The sequence below is a fragment of the Theobroma cacao genome, chromosome 2 (assembly GCF_000208745.1).
Source record: "Theobroma cacao cultivar B97-61/B2 chromosome 2, Criollo_cocoa_genome_V2, whole genome shotgun sequence".
Lineage (NCBI taxonomy): Eukaryota > Viridiplantae > Streptophyta > Magnoliopsida > Malvales > Malvaceae > Theobroma > Theobroma cacao.
The window spans coordinates 9707387-9723847 of NC_030851.1; positions in this window are offsets into that span (position 1 = coordinate 9707387).

Here is a 16461-nt window from a genome sequence, read left to right on the forward strand (position 1 = left end):
GGATTTAATGGGCTGATTTCTATAGAAAATAATAAAATAATCAAGCATGCCATGTGTCACATGCTTATTGGCCCAATTTTTTAACTTTTTGACTTTTTCTTCTTAATTTTCCACCACAAATATTCTGGTATTTATCCAATCCTACCACAATTAAAATCCCTTGGTCTTGACAAGTGCTGGAGAGAAAAATTTACCGATTTGCCCTCGAGGCGAAAAAATTATAATTTTACCCCTATACTCCGAAATGTACCGAAATCACATTATTTCTACTTTTCAACATCAAATAACACTAATATTGATCAATATCAACCAAATGGGGCAAAAATCATTTTATAAAAATTTTCGTTTAGTCTTCTAGTGGTAAAATTATCATTTTACCCTTGTACTCTAAAAATACCGAGAATCACAATTTTTCATTACTAAACATCATTTTATACTCCAATAATCATAATTATATTTCATATAATTATTCTTGGTCAAATGTGATCAAATCTTGGCTAGAAATCTCCATTTTATCATCAAATGGTAAAATGATCGTTTTGTCCCTAATAGGTCAATTTTCCTGATGGACTCCAAACTGGACCTTGAACTCCGAATCACTATTCTAAACCATTCTGTGGGTTTCAAAATTTTCAAATTCTTCTTAGCATTTCTATTTGAACTATTCAAGGCTCGATTTAACTTAATTGTACCACTCGGTACAATACCGTCTTTTAATCGAGCTTGATAGGGTCTCACATTGATGTGGCGTGGTAGCCTCACTTTCCTGGTGCCACATTTGCTATATTTTTTTCCTGCATCTTCTTTATGGTGCTGCGGCCTCACTTTTTCTGGCATCAAAGCGCCACACATGTTGTCTCCCAATGTGCCCTCTATTACGATCATTCAACTTGTGAAGTGATTTTTTCCATTGTCTAAGCTGAATTGGGCAAAGTGGTAAACGTGAAAGTTGTAGTCCTATCTCTTAGCTTTTCAATGTCTTGAGAATCACATCATTTAAATCTCTAGAATGAGAATTATGCTCAAATTACTAAAACATGTAGACAAAAAGCATTAGCCATTCATGCGCTCTTCTTCACCTGTTGAAACCTTTTTATTTTTATACCTACGAAAGTATAAAACTAAATCAATACAAAACTAAACTAAAAGCAATTTAACTTAAACCTAAAATAAAATAACTCAACATGATTTAAACTAAACTTTAAAAAACCAACTAAAAACACATAATTTTGAATCTAAATCTTAAAAACTTAGCCAATTTAACACTCAAAATGTGACAAAATATCTCTATGAAGTAGTTAAGAAGAAAGTGTTTATTGGAAATCACAGGAAGAGAATATCTGGATTGAACACATTCATAATGGAAAGAACACATCCATTATGAAAAGAACGCATTCATCATGGGAAGAACATGCTAGCCCACTACATATATTAGATTGTGGATAGATATTTTGGTTTAATGACATAGTAAAACTCAGTGTTACTTAACAATGTGTCACTAGTTTCTTGAGAAGAAGAGAAAATGAAAAAACACTTGTATTCAAAGGAAAGGTGAAGAGGATGACTTCTTAACTATTTCTTATCTAAGTTACCAAGTTAAGCTTTCTAGAACATTCCAAAGGTGAAACTAACTCGTTCATCCTTTTTTCACTTGCTACTAATCATCATTATGGTCATTGGTGACACTTAGAGTGCAATTGTTAGTAAACGTAAAATTATGGATGGGATTATGCTTACTAATTAAGTGATTCATGGTATGATGAAATAGCTCCAAAAAAATGGTAGTAATGTACATAAACTTGATTTTGAGAAAGGTTTTAATTGTGTTGACTAAGGTTTCCTCATTGTTATGAAGAAAATGGGTTTTTGTGTGAAATGGTGTACCTGGATCTATGAATGTATTTCCACCGTATAGGCCTCCATTCTTATTAATAGGTCTGCCGCCTTTGAATTTATGATGAAGCGAGGGTTTTGACAAGTTGATCCACTGTTACCTTTTTTATTTATCATTGTTGTAGAGGCCCTTCATCTCTTGCTTCTTCGAGTGGAATCTATGCATCTTTTTTATGACATTACCCTCATGGACACTAGCATGTCCATCTTTCATCTTCATTTTTTTTATGGTCGACATAGTTATTTGCATGGACTCTAGCTTAATCTGTAGTCAAAACAAACACTAGATGCAAAAGTGTTTCCAAATGTTGGTCTTAAGTATTCCAAAAAATATCTTAACAACTCAAATTCTCTTCTAAATCAACAAAGATTGTAAGGCTAAAAAAATAATGACCTTATTATGTTGAACAAGCATATAAATGAAGTGGATGATAGTAAGATAATCATGATGCGTAGGATCAAATGTCCTATTATCAATGGATATCTCATATCTATTTTTGAAAATAAGTTAGCATTCTATACCATATTTGTGTGAATCAACTCATTTGCTTCATGTTCACCAAAATATTTGGCTTGGCCTTCTCTTGAGAACTTAACCATTATAGCTCCAGTTATTTCTTGTTGATTTGAAAAGTGAGTTTCAAAATAGTGACTCAACCATCCATAAATACGGTGAATTGGGAAATATGTTGTTAGGTGCAAAATTAACAAGCCTTAAAGCAAGACAGGAAAGAGGAAAACAAGGAGCAAATACTGAATATAATTTCTTACATCTGCCTATTTTTATCAAGTTACTAAAAGGTGGTTGCTTCAAGGGAGTCAAAAACCTCTAAGAACCAAGTAAATTGAGTAAAAAAAATAAACCTTATTGTTAGAATAACAATTTATAATAATGACTTTAACAAAGTTTTTCTAATTCCTAGCAACAAATAATGAAGTTATCTCAAGAAAAAGATAAAAATTAGCAACTACTTCACTTGTTTCTCAACAACTTAAGACTAGTCAAACTACTAGCTGGACACATTTCTTTTATTCTTTGAAAATAACTCCAATAGGCAAAGCTAGCACATGACATTCCTTCCCTATAAAGAACACCATTGTCCTCAACTACCATATTTGGAAATCATAGTTGAAGTTCCTGAAGGTCTTCCCAAATAGCATTAGCTGGAGAAAGGCCTTGCCAATGAACTAATAGTTCATTTTCCCCCTTTTTATATGATGATCGAGGATAGCTTGTGGAGTCGAAACAATGGGTCTGTCATCTATTAGAATATAGGTAGTGAGGTTGTCACATTTACATTGGTTATCACCTTTTTTTAAGCATGAAAACATGAAACACTAGATAAAGTTTAGAATTTTTTGGTAACTTGAGTTTATATGCCATCGCTCCAATTCTCTTAATGACTTCGAATGGCCCAGAATATCTTGGACACAACTTGAGATTTTTTTGCAATACTTTTGACACTTGATGATAGGGTTGAAACTTGAGATAAACAAGATATCTTACATTAAAGCTCCTTTCAGTTCTATGATCATCATAGAATTTTTTCATGCATTGTTGGGACATATTTTTCTGCTCTCGTAACTCTTAAATAACTTGATATATACTCTTTAGCTTTTGTTCAACAGCTTCCACCTTTGAGGTGTCTGGAGCATAGATATAATAATGTAGGAGGAGTTTTGTTGTAAACAACTTCATAAGGTGTTCTTTTTGTTGAAGAATGAACACTTGTGTTACAACAATACTTCACCCAAGGTATCCAATGAACCCATTCATAAGGTCTATGAATTGTGAAGCAACAAAGATTCATTTTAGCTACTCGGTTAATGGTTTCAGTTTGTCCATTTGTTTGAGGATGGTAGGATGAGTTGAAATTGAAGCTAGTTCCCTACAGCTTAAAAAGCTCTTTCCAAAATACACTAGTGAAGGTGGCATCCTTATTACACACAATGCTTTTGGGCATTCCATATAATTTAAATATATGTTAAAAAAAGACTTTAGCTATTGAAGTAGTAGTCTAAGGATGTGAAATTGGAAGAAAGTGAGCAGAGTTACAAAACCTATCTATTACCACAAAAAGCACAAACTTTCCATTTAATTTAGGAAGACCTTCTACAAAGTCCATGGATATGTCAATCCATACTTCAATCGAAATTGAAAGCGAATGTATCAGTCTAACAAGTTTAAGACTTTTAGTCTTTTGCCTTTGACAAGTATCACAGGTCCTTATGTAATCATGAACAGTCCTCCTCATGCCTGGCTTATAGAAAACTAAGCTCACTTTTTCGAAAGTCTTATGGTAACCTTCATGAGTTCTATAGTGCATTTCTTCAACTATGTCACAACTCAATCCTGAGCCATGACTAGTGTAAGGACCCAATAGGTCAAGCCCACTAAGCCTAAGAAAGCCGTATAGTCATACACGTATCAAATAGGTTTACATGCATCTCATGTAGCAATATTCCACCATATTCATATACCATTCATATCCAAACACCTAACATATTTTGAATGTGCCTTAACTCAATATTATAACATCAAGTGCTAGCGTTTTTTTTATCCATTCACCATCATAAGTATTTAACACATTGCCATATAATGGCTACATCAACACTACTAAACTTCTATCAAGTACAGAATAAAACATTACAGGACAACGAAGTGATATAGGTTGGTGGGGCCTAGTGAATGCCATAATAACACCTACCATGATGATAAATAAGTATAGAATTGCTTTTCTACGATCCAGCTAACTCTTGCTTTGAAAATCAAAAACATGAATTTTGAAAGAATAAGTACAAATATTCAGTAAGGGATAACGAAGGGAAACAAGCATTGATGGGAGAGTATTTAATGAACCATACTATTTTAGTTTGAAACTATGCAATTTTGTTTGAAAACATAAAACTATGCATGCATGTACTCAAAACCCATCATAACTTATTTATAAAACATTGATATAATAATATTTCAAAAAACCAAAATTCATATGTATCAAATCATATGAAAAAGAACCATTTTTATTAAAAACAAGGGATCGGTATCACTACACAAGAAACTAGTATTCAGACTTCATTCAAGATCTATAAATTTTGATGCTTTTCTCATTTCAAAACTTTACCACACTTAATCTAATCACATAGCATAGTAAATATTTAAAATTTCAGCATGTTCATATAAATTTAAATAATGAAAAGCTTGCAAAAATATATCAAATAATCCAAGCATCATGATCAAAATTTAATATATTAGTGGAGCAATTTAATAAGTACAAAATACAAACATGTCACACATGATGGGTGGCCAACCCATATAGTCAACGCACTCTAGCCTACTAACTTCATTATCGCTTGTGTTATTATCTGGTCACAAGGCTAGCATCATTTACCCCACTTTTCCCCTAGCTAGGGTGGTCTTGTTGTGCACAATAGTTAGCAGAAATGTTGCTATTATAAGTCTTCACTTAAGTGTTCTACATAAAAACATTTTTCCTAAAAAGCTCCATGTCCAACATAAGAAAAGAGAGTATAATCATACCACACATAATATTTCACATAACAAATCAATCATAGCACCTTATATGCTATCAACATTTAATAACTCTCAAACCAGTTAATAACAATTTCAAAATAAATATAGTTGAAGGTAAAACATATAATACAAAGGGCTCTTTTCCCATGCACACTTTTGAAAACATTGATCATAACATCATCAAAAACATTGTATTCATTTATCAAAAACAATTTAAATACATATCCCTTACCTTATATGTTATTAAATCAAGGCTAAGCCACTTAATCAAACTCCCCTAGCTAGTTGATCTTGGAGCTTCAAGAGAGCTTAACATATGCAAGCAACACAGTAAAGGAATCTATCATTTATTTCAAGACTAAAGATTTAGCTAAATCATTTAACAATCTCTAAAATCGTTCTTCTAGGTTTAGGTTCTCCTTTTCTAACCCTCATATTTTTCACACCCATTTCAACAATTTAGGTTTTCCTTGAAAGCTTTCTTTCACATGCATTTTTTTAAGCTAAAGAAAATATAATTTATGACTTTAACATTGTCCATTTATCCCATCCTTAGAGCTAAGTTTTTTTCAACATTCATCTCAAAACCCATACCCATTTTAATCACTTGAGTATCTTCAGAAGTCTTACCTTGATGAGTTTTGAAAATAGAAAAATTAAAATCAATTCTTAACAAAATAACAAAAACAAGAAAACTTGGATTTAGGAAAAATAATCTCGACTGTAAAACCATTGAATAACAATATTTAGAGTTTCAATTTCTCACTTTAATTTAGCTTTGAAGTTGAAGAACACATGCTCATGGTCTTTGACAAGTAAAAACAGACAAACGAAAAAGATGAAGCTGAGACAATATGATGAAACAGGAAAGATGGAGAACAAAGTAGAAAAATGTAGAACTTTGAAGAAGATAATGGAAGTTCAACCAACGCAAAAATGAAAAGAAAATGAAAAGTGTGAGGATCGGCCAATGAGAGAAAAAGAAGAAAAGCAAAGCTTCTTAAAAAACCTCAAAGATATTTTTCAAGAAAAGTCTCGATTCCCTGCAAGCTTTATTTTCATTAAAATAATATATTGTTTTACTTTCATCAAAATAAGATATTGTTATACTTTAAACTTATCTAGGTAATATTCCCTTTTGAATAATATTTTTGATGTATAACATTTGATAAAAAAAAAAAACTCACCATGGAATGACCATTTGACCCTTGGGTTTAATTTTTTATTTTTACTTTTATTTGGAATTTTAGGGTTTCACAAACTATTGTAGGTAACAAAGATGATTAGCATCTAAATAAATTTTACTTTGAATGTAAAGTATACCTTTCTTGTATTGCCAAGGACCTACAGCTTCTCCTTCTTAGTATAACTGCACTAAACATTGCAAATGGTGATTATTTTGCACCTCTTTAATTCTCTCCAACCAAAGTTGAATTGGAGAAGAAATTGTAGCCAACTCCCCTTGCTCATGCCTTTGAGACAACACATCTACAACGAGGTTCTCTTTTCCTTTTTTATGTTCTGTGAGAAAGCAGTTTAGCTAACCGTTTTTCTTGAGCTCCTGTGGCAATATTTTGTTCCCATAAATATTTTAGGCTTCGATGATTTGTCCAGACAATAAAATTTTCTTCTCAACAAGTATGGCCTCTATTTTTTTACTGCAATGATTAAAGCCATCATCACTTTTCATAAACAAAATAAAATTTTAACTCCTAGTGCTCGACTGAAGAAAGCAATAGATCTCTAATTTTGCATAAGAACTCCCTCAATGCCTATTCCAGATGCATCACATTCGACAATGAGCAATTACTCAAAGTTAGGAAGAGCTAATACCGGTGCTTGGGTCATAGCAATCTTAAGCTGCTTACATGCCTCTTCTACTTGGGAAGTCCATTGAAAATTGCCTTTCTTCAACAATTGAGTCAATGGTGTAGCTATTTTACTATAATTCTTGATGAATTTATGATAGAAACCCGTAAGTCACAAAAATCCCCTCAATGCCTTAATTGTATCAGGCTTTGGCCATTCGAGTATAGCTGCAATCTTATCTGGATCCACAACTACCCCATTTTCATAAATTACATAACCAAAGTATTTCACCTCATCTTGGGCAAAGCTAAATTCTCCCTTTTTTAGGATTTTTGCCGAATCATGCTTATCCACCCATCTATTTGCTTGTGGCACCAACCCTTTTAGATTAACATCATTATTTTTAAGCCTAAAGTGCATGGTTAACTTAGAAAAATCCCACAAAATTGGCCCCAAAATCATTAACCATTATGCACCCAAAACTACATCATGACCTTCCAAAGGTAATAAATCAAACTCTATAATGAGTGGAAAACCTTGAATGTCAATAGAAATTCCTTTACAATGGCCTGCACTATGTAGCTTGTCTCCATTTGCAACTGCAACTGCAACCTCTGACTTCCCTTGTGTACGTGATTTGAGTCCCATTCTGATTGCCAACTTATGATGCAAGAAGTTATGGTTATTTCTTGAGTATATAAATATCAAAATTTTCTTCTAGCATATTCTACCATGCACATTCATTGCTTGAGGGACTCGGGTCCCACTTATAGCATGGATAGAGACTTTTGGCACTTCATCCATATCCTCTAGTTCCACATCAACATCATCATCATCATCAGACCAACACCCTTTAATCAAAAAAAGTTTCTTGTATCGATATCTAGGGCTAAAGTTTTTGTTACAATTGAAGCAAAGACGTTTATTTCGATTATCTTTTAGCTTTTTTGGACTAAGCCTGTTGATGGGCATGGAGTTTGACTTCGGCTTTGTAGCATAGGTTACCATCGTCTTGCATGCGTCCGGTTGTGCATGGCATCTAGACTGGTTTCGAGCTTCATACGATCTTACTAACCAATTGCTGCTGATAAGGACTTTGGTTTGCAAGCTTGTACATCAACTTGGATGTTTTCTTTTAAACCACTCACGAAACAACTAGCTTGTTAAGCTTGAGTCAACCTTTCTACATGAATCAACAGTTTCTCGAATTAGGTGTGATAATCTCTAACTAACCTAATTTGCTGCAACTTTGTAAGGTCACCAAAAAAGTCTTAAAGTTGGGTAAGATCATACCTATTTTATAGACTTTGTTTAAAGTTTTTCCAAGTTTTGAAAAGAGTCTCTTCTTTCAACGGTTGATACCATAGCTGAGCATCACCATCCAAGATGAAAGAGGCCAATGACACTTGTCTAATGTTTAGTGATATTCAAAGAATTGCTAAGCTTCACAAATCCATCCGATAGGATCATCTATGCCATTATATCGAGGAAATTTGAGTTTCACATATTTGGGCAAGCAGTTGTTCCCTTATATCTTTCTCTATTAAATCAATCGTTGCTAATTCTGCTTTGGTTGAGAGAACTCTCTACTACTTATTGATTCCAAACTGACTGAAGGTTATCAAACCTTGCATTCATGGTAACAAACATCTCTTGCATTTCCTTAAAAAGTCTCTCTTCTCCTACAGTAAGAAAGGAAACCTCTCTTTCAATATTGCTCATTCACTGCTCCTCTATACCTACCAAATTGTTGGGTGCAGAATTATCAGACCTTTAAACAGAATAGGAAACAGGAAGAAAAAGAGCAGGTACTGAATATAAGTTCTTTCGTCTACCTATTTTTATCAAGTTAGTAAAAGGTGGTTGCTTCGAGGGAGCCAAAAACCTCCAAGAACCAAGTAAATTGAGGCAAAAAAGTATATCCTATTTCTAGAATGCATAAACAATTTACAATAATGACTCTAAAGGACTTTTCCTAATTCCTAGCAATACAAAAAGAAGTTATCTCAAGAAAAGGATAAAAATTTGTAACTATTTCATTTATTTCTCAACAACTCAAGACCAGTTAAACTACTTGCTGGACGCGTTTCTTTTATTCTTTGAAAATAACGCCAACAGGCAAAGCTAGCACGTGACATATGCATAGGAAGAACTTGCTTGAGTGGAAAGTGTAGTTTTGTTTAGCCATTGGTAAATCCTGACCAGCAATCAAATTACAAGGTTAACATCTTAAGTGTTATTTGCCATAAAGCTAGCAATTTTAGATGTCTCTAATCGAATGTCAGAGCTTATGCTTGAAAGAGAAAATACACAAAGCCAAAAGAAAATAATAAATGCAACATTGAGAAAGCATTTGATCAAATGATTTACAGCAAAGGTTGCAAGAGAAGAAATCAAGGAAAGATTGCAACAAAAAAATTGCAGCAAAAAACAAATAAAAAAATACAACAAAGGACAGCAAGTAAAGAAACCAGAAAATTATAGCAAAAGAAAAAAAAAACGTTGCAGCAAAAAAAAAGTCAAAAAAAAAATTGCAACAAGAGGATCAAGGTTAATGTTGCAGGTCAAGATTTAAATAAAGAACAAATGAGAGCTTTGCGTGGCAAAAGAAGCAAGGTTAATGTGGCAAGTGAAAAAATCAAGCAAAACCAAGAATTGAAACAAAGCATGAACATTAGTATGGCAATGCATTGTTTTGATGGCAACCAAGAATGGGCCATAAACTTTGCATGAATCTTTTTAGCCCCAAGAATTGGATAATGGAAAGCAAGGTGGCAAGCTATCAAACAAAGACAAGAATAAGAAGATTTCCAAAATTATTTGAGACAAACAAAAAAAATACCAAGATTGCAAGACCCAAAGTTGTCTCTGTTGGGATGAGCCCTGCAGCCAATTCAGATTGGTTAAGGCTTGATTCCAATCATGTAACAATATCATTCATGTTGAATGATTAGAGGTTTTCCTTCATCAATAAGACATCAATTATAATGAGTTATAAGTCTAATTAAATGAAGTCCATGAGATTAATATGCCTTGCAAGGAAACTGTAATGGGTTGCAATTATGAGATTCCTATCCATTAAAGCATAATCTCAAAATGTTCCTGGTTAATGTATTATTGAAATTGGACATCAATGATGCTTAGAGACTGGTATATTCTGTGTTCCTTACTTTGGAAGTAAGCAATCGATCTCATAGATTGAAGTATGGAGATACTTGAAAGTAGAATATAGGTACTTGCCTGGGAGAGCAAGTTCATTAAACATGACCCGCCATGAGAAGTGCATTTGGTAATACACTTTAGTGTCTATACAACACTTCTCGTATGTCAGTCGTGTAAATACTCCCTAGACTTGAGACACCAGGTTGTCTTATATGTGGAGTGCTACAATTTGATTTCATCCCTACGAGTGCCTAACCAAGGATGTCAAACAGGATGATTTTGGATATAGTATGAAGCATGGGAAGGCAAATGAGTGGTCAAGATAGGAATCATCACCTCAAGTGTTTTAGCGGACATATCCTATTAGTTCTTGGTTAACATTAGCTTATTGAAGTCCTTGGCCAAGGCGACATGGAGATTATGAAAAAGGTTTCATAACTCTCTATAAAGCTAATGCTATAATTGCAAGAACAAATATGGAGGTCAATAAGAGTAAACACTGTACCAAGTTCTTATCATCTCCGGGATATATGATGAGGGAATGAATTACACTGATAGATTGTACACTGAAAGGTTGTAAAAGAACCCTTGGACTCTCCCAACAATTGGGTGGCTATGATGCATTGCTAAATGTCAATCTTGGTCTATGGAATTGATTATAAATTAATTGATTGAAATTTATATTAATCAATTCCATTGCCAACATGTTGGCAACCTAATGGGTCACACACAATGATTGCATTTGAATTAAATTGGGAGAGTGACGATTTAAGTTAGACTTAAATCACATGCTAGGTAGATAACTTCTATAAACTTAATTAAAAGAGTTTAATTAAGTTTTAGGCATAATTATAAATAGTTATAATTATAAGGCCTTGATTGCAAAATATAAAAGAAATTAATTTTGATTTTAATTTTCAAGGACTTAATTAAAAGAGTTTAATTAAGTAATGGGCCCAATATTATAATGTGTTATAATATTGAGGGCTTAATTGCAAAATTGAAGTTGTTTTAACCTAACTATATAAGTTATCTTTTAACTATTTTTCATATGAGAGTTTTTCACAATTGAAGAAAACGTAGTTTTTGTCAAAAAAAGAAAAACATTTTCTTTCTTTGCCACCACTCCCTTTGTGTGAAAGAGAAAATTGCTTATCAAGCAATTGTCAAGAGAGGCTCGGCTAAGATTATGAACAAGAAGAAAAGGGCAATTGTTGTCCTCTTTGCTAGCACAAAGTATAGTTAAAAACTCCTTCCTTTGTTGAAGGTTCAAGTGCAATCATGTGTACTACTATTGAAGGCCAAACACTTGATTGGCTAGGGTTTTTGCTCCTTGTGGTGTTTACGAGATTGCTTCGGAAAGTGCCATCATGATTACAAAATTACATGGTAAGGTAACTTTCTAAATAATAATTTATTTTGTACTTTTATGTGTTAAATATCACCAAGGTGATCCATGGGTGGAGGCATGTTTTGTTATTTAGTTATAAAATTTTTAATTTTCTTTCCGCTGTGTATTTTGATCATGCCATCCATAGTCAAACCCATCAGTCTCATGGATGAACTTTAATTTCAATTGGTGCCAAGACAAACCAAAAAAAAAGTGCCAAGCTTGCAAGAGATAAATTTTCCCATGGATGGATTGTAATTTCAATTGGTTTAAAAAAAAATGCCAAGATTGCATGAGATGAAATTGTCTTAAGAATGAATTATAATTAATTCAATGGGTGTCGAGACAAAATATGCCAAGGTTGCATTGTTTTATGGATGAATTATAATTTCAATTGTTGCTGAGATTGGATGAGATAAAAATATGCTAAAGATCTTAACATATTTCAATCAAAGGTTTTTAGTTGGTCATGAATCCTTTTAAGCATATTGGTAACATGGCTAGTACATATGTAACCCCAAGTGAAGAGATAAAGCAAATGTTGGCACCAAAACAAATTAAATTTCAAGACTTGTCCACTTGTTAAATTGAAGATCATGTGTAAACAAGTCTTGAGGAGGCATTTGTAGAAAGATAAAATTTGTTATCTTATTACAAGATGTCACATGTTCAAATTAGTAAATTGGAAAAAAAAAATTCAAAGATGAATCATGTACCACCATGTGAACTTGAAGACATCAATAGCTATATAATTAATTATAAAATAATTAATTCATTGGCTAATTATCTCAAAGAGACATAGTTGGACCAATTAAAATTCACCTATTGGTCATCCACTATATCTCTAAATAAATTAAGATAATTTAGAGATAATAATTAAATTCAACCAATAAATATTGCAAAGACTCAAAGTTTGACCACTCAAAAGACTATTTATGAGTCATCATGATTTATCTCTAATTAAATTAAAATAATTTAAAAATAATTGAAAGAAACTAAATTCTCATGAAAGTCTATCATCTAGTATTATAAATACAGTTGTAAAACTCGACCCTATAAACACATGTCATGACATACATGCACTGAGTAGCATGTTATTACGCTAGGAAAGCCCCTAAGAATAGACGAAACCCGATATTGTACCTAACGGTACACTTGAGTTGATTTAATCTTGAACTAGTTCAAATAGAAATCGTAGGATGAAATTTAATATTTTACAGTCCAGAAATTACTAAAAATGATTGTTCGGAGTTCGATGATTCATTTGGGGAAAAGTTGAAAATTTTGATGTTTAGGGGTAAAATCATCATTTTGCCACCTAAGATAATAATTTGATCATGGAGTGAAATTTTTGACCAAGATTAACTATTTGGAGTATAATTTAATGATAGGAAGTGAAAATTTTCAATTCTGGCAATTTTCGGAACATAGGGGCAAAACGATAATTTTGTCGCCCCGGGGTAAAACCGTAATTTTCACCACCCAAAACTTGTCAAAATCATAGGATTTATTTATTTTTGGTATGAATAACTATGGTATTTTAAGTGGTGAAAAAATTGAAGTTTAAAGGACGAAATTTTAAAATCGGGCCAATGGAAAAGTGATACATGACACTTTTTAATGATTTAATATTATTTTAAAGGAAAATCAGCCCATTTAAATCCCACATCAGGTGATGGTCGGCCATAAGGAGAAAATAAGAGAGAAAATAGAGAGGAAAGGAAGAAAAGATAAAAACCAAAGGAAAACTAGAAAATTCAAAAGAGAATTCGCGTTTTTCGTTCGTTTACGTGTCTAACGGTAAGATTTTTCGACTTTAGCTTGATTTCTACCTTTCCTATGCCTCTGTTTCCATTTAGCATGCTTGAGGAGAGAGATCAAAAAGTGATACCAAGGGCTGGCTGAATTTCAAGGGGAAGGATTTTGAAATTTTTATGTTTTGATTCTTAGTTAAATTGGTAGTTTTAGTTAGTTAAATGTGTATAGAAATCAAATAGGGCAAGAAAGCATGAAATTCTCACAATACCCACCCTTGGCCGAATATTCAGTGATGTACAATGATGATGAACTGATTTTTATTCTAAGAGAAATGAAGAGAAAATGATGAAAAATGGTTAAATGTGATAGAAAAACAAAGTGAAAAATTAACCGAGTTAATGTCCCATTTTTGACCGAATTTTTCAAGGAGGAAAGTGAGCTGATTTTGGTGATTTTAGAGGGTTATTGGCTGATGTTTAATGGTTAAAAATGTTGGAGAGAAATTGGGACAATTTAGAGCTAAAATGGAGCGCGTTAGCAATTTATCGGGTAAAGTGCCAAAGAAATAGGTTAATACCGCGTTTAAGCCGTTTTAGGCTATTGCATTTCATACCATGCATTAGTATAGAATTTAAGTCAATTATATAGTGATTTAGCATCAATGTGGTGAATTGTGTAATTTTTACAATGTGTCAAGGAGAAGAGCCTTCTAGTAAAGGCAAGGAAGTCATACCCGATGAATAGTGATCGGGGCACCTAGAAAGCATTTAATCTATGCAAACTGTGAGTAAACTTATTATTATTCTAAATTATCTAGAGTTTATTTTTAAATGCTCTTTATGTATTTTATGAAACGAAAATGAGATTAAAATGAGACTTTTGATGTTTTAGAAATAAATGTGACAAATAAATATATTGTATTGATTATCTGAAATAAGAAACTTTTGATCATGAAATTGAGTAATTGGAGGCTGCCAATTGTCTTGAAAAATATATTTTTCTATGAATGGCTTATGATATATGAGTATATGTGGCTATATTTTATAATTGCATTGGGAATTTATGTAAGCTGTCTTTTACTATGCATGCTGGATAAATAAATAAAAACCACATTATACTGTCGAACTTTTATTAAAATTGGTGGGTTTAGTCACTGCAGTGATGGGTTTTCGTGGACTACCTATTAGAGGGGTACGGTAAACTCGGTTGCATAGTTACTCCGGTTGTAGAGGCGAGGAGGGTAACTCCCGAGGTAGTGTTAGAGCTCACTTCACGTCAAACCCCCACGTGAATGTGTAACTCGGCCAACTTCAAGGAACGGCTTGTTTTCAAAACTAACATGTGTTTAACATGTAAATATCTTAACAACCTTAGCGGACTCGGTTAGATGCCTCGGCCAAGGTATCCTCGAGAACTAGTTTTTGGCTTGAGCCTTGTTTCTAATAAAAGTCATAAGCCTTAACAACTGTTTTGGTAAATTACAAATATTTTATGGTTTAAGAAATAAATTGAAAACCTTATGAAATGGTTTGTGATTTGTTGTTTAAACTTGCCTCCATTTTACTCGCCTTTAGATATTTATAATAATGTATGTTTACTCATTGGGATTGCAAAATCTCACCCACCTCCTTTCTAAATATTTTAGGCCTGTGGTAGCTTGTAGATACCCGATTTTGTCAAAGATTCCAATTGACCCCTCTATCTCACAGACAGTAGATTATTATTACCAACACTTAGTGTATTTATAGGTCACTTGACATTGTAATTATTATTGTACATTATAACTTTATAAATTATTGTATGTATGAATTTATTTTACTTTCACGTTACAAAAGATTACTTACATGTGTTTCTATAAATATTGTTTTATATAAAATGTTTTATTTTAATCAATATTTTGAATAGTAATATTTGTCTATAAATCCTTTTAAAAAAAATAATTTTTGTCTTTTGATTTACTTGAGTTGGAAACGACTGGTAATTGTTTAAAACGGAATGTTTAACAACGATTGCTCACAGGAAAGGCAAGAAACTGATACGTAAGCCTTGTGGGGTTTCGATTGGCATTTCGAGTAATGAGTGTCAATCGGGACGTCGCGGTGGTTGTCATGGGCCCGAGGGAGGTTCCGGGTCGTGACAACAGTGTTCCTCTAAATTACTTAACAAACAACAGAGAAAAAAGACAATTGGGAGAAAGAAGAAGATTTTGAAGAATGAAGTCTACAGAACTCGCACTGTTGGTCCCAATAAAGTGGTTCCAATAGAGTGCTATAAGGGAGGTGAATAGCACATAAAAATATTTTGAAGACACCTTTTGAGCTTGAAAAACTTTTTGTGTAATTTTGAAATGGAAGGTTTAAAACTTGCTGAAATTAAAACCCAACTTCACTAAACCAATGAAATTAGCAATTTCCACCAAGCTTTTACAATATTAGCTTCTAACCAAGCTCCAAACCTTTAGAACAATTTCCTAAAGTGCCTCGCACATTCTAATTAATTAAGAACAAAGAATCAGATAAAGCACATTTATCACTTAGCTAAACTAAGGTGTACAATCTTCACCTCAATCAAGTTTTTAAAGAATAGGAGTGGAAAACACTTGAAAAAAGAAGGTTTTTTCCTTTTCTAGGCTCAATCTCACTTTTGGTAGCTTTTCTATACATGTTTTACTGTTTGAAGCTTTTTAAATACTTGGAGGACTATTTCTAGCCGTTGAGACAGTTTTGAATCAATTATAGCCATTATTTTATCTTCCAGCAATTATTTTCAAATCTCTGGTAATAGTTCTTTAATTGATTAAGATGAACTTTAACCAATTAAAGCCTTTATGTCCGGTAATCTCCTTCATAGCGTTAGTCAATTAAAGAGGACTTTAATCGATTAAAACCTTTCTATCTTCATTTTTTTCAAGTGATGT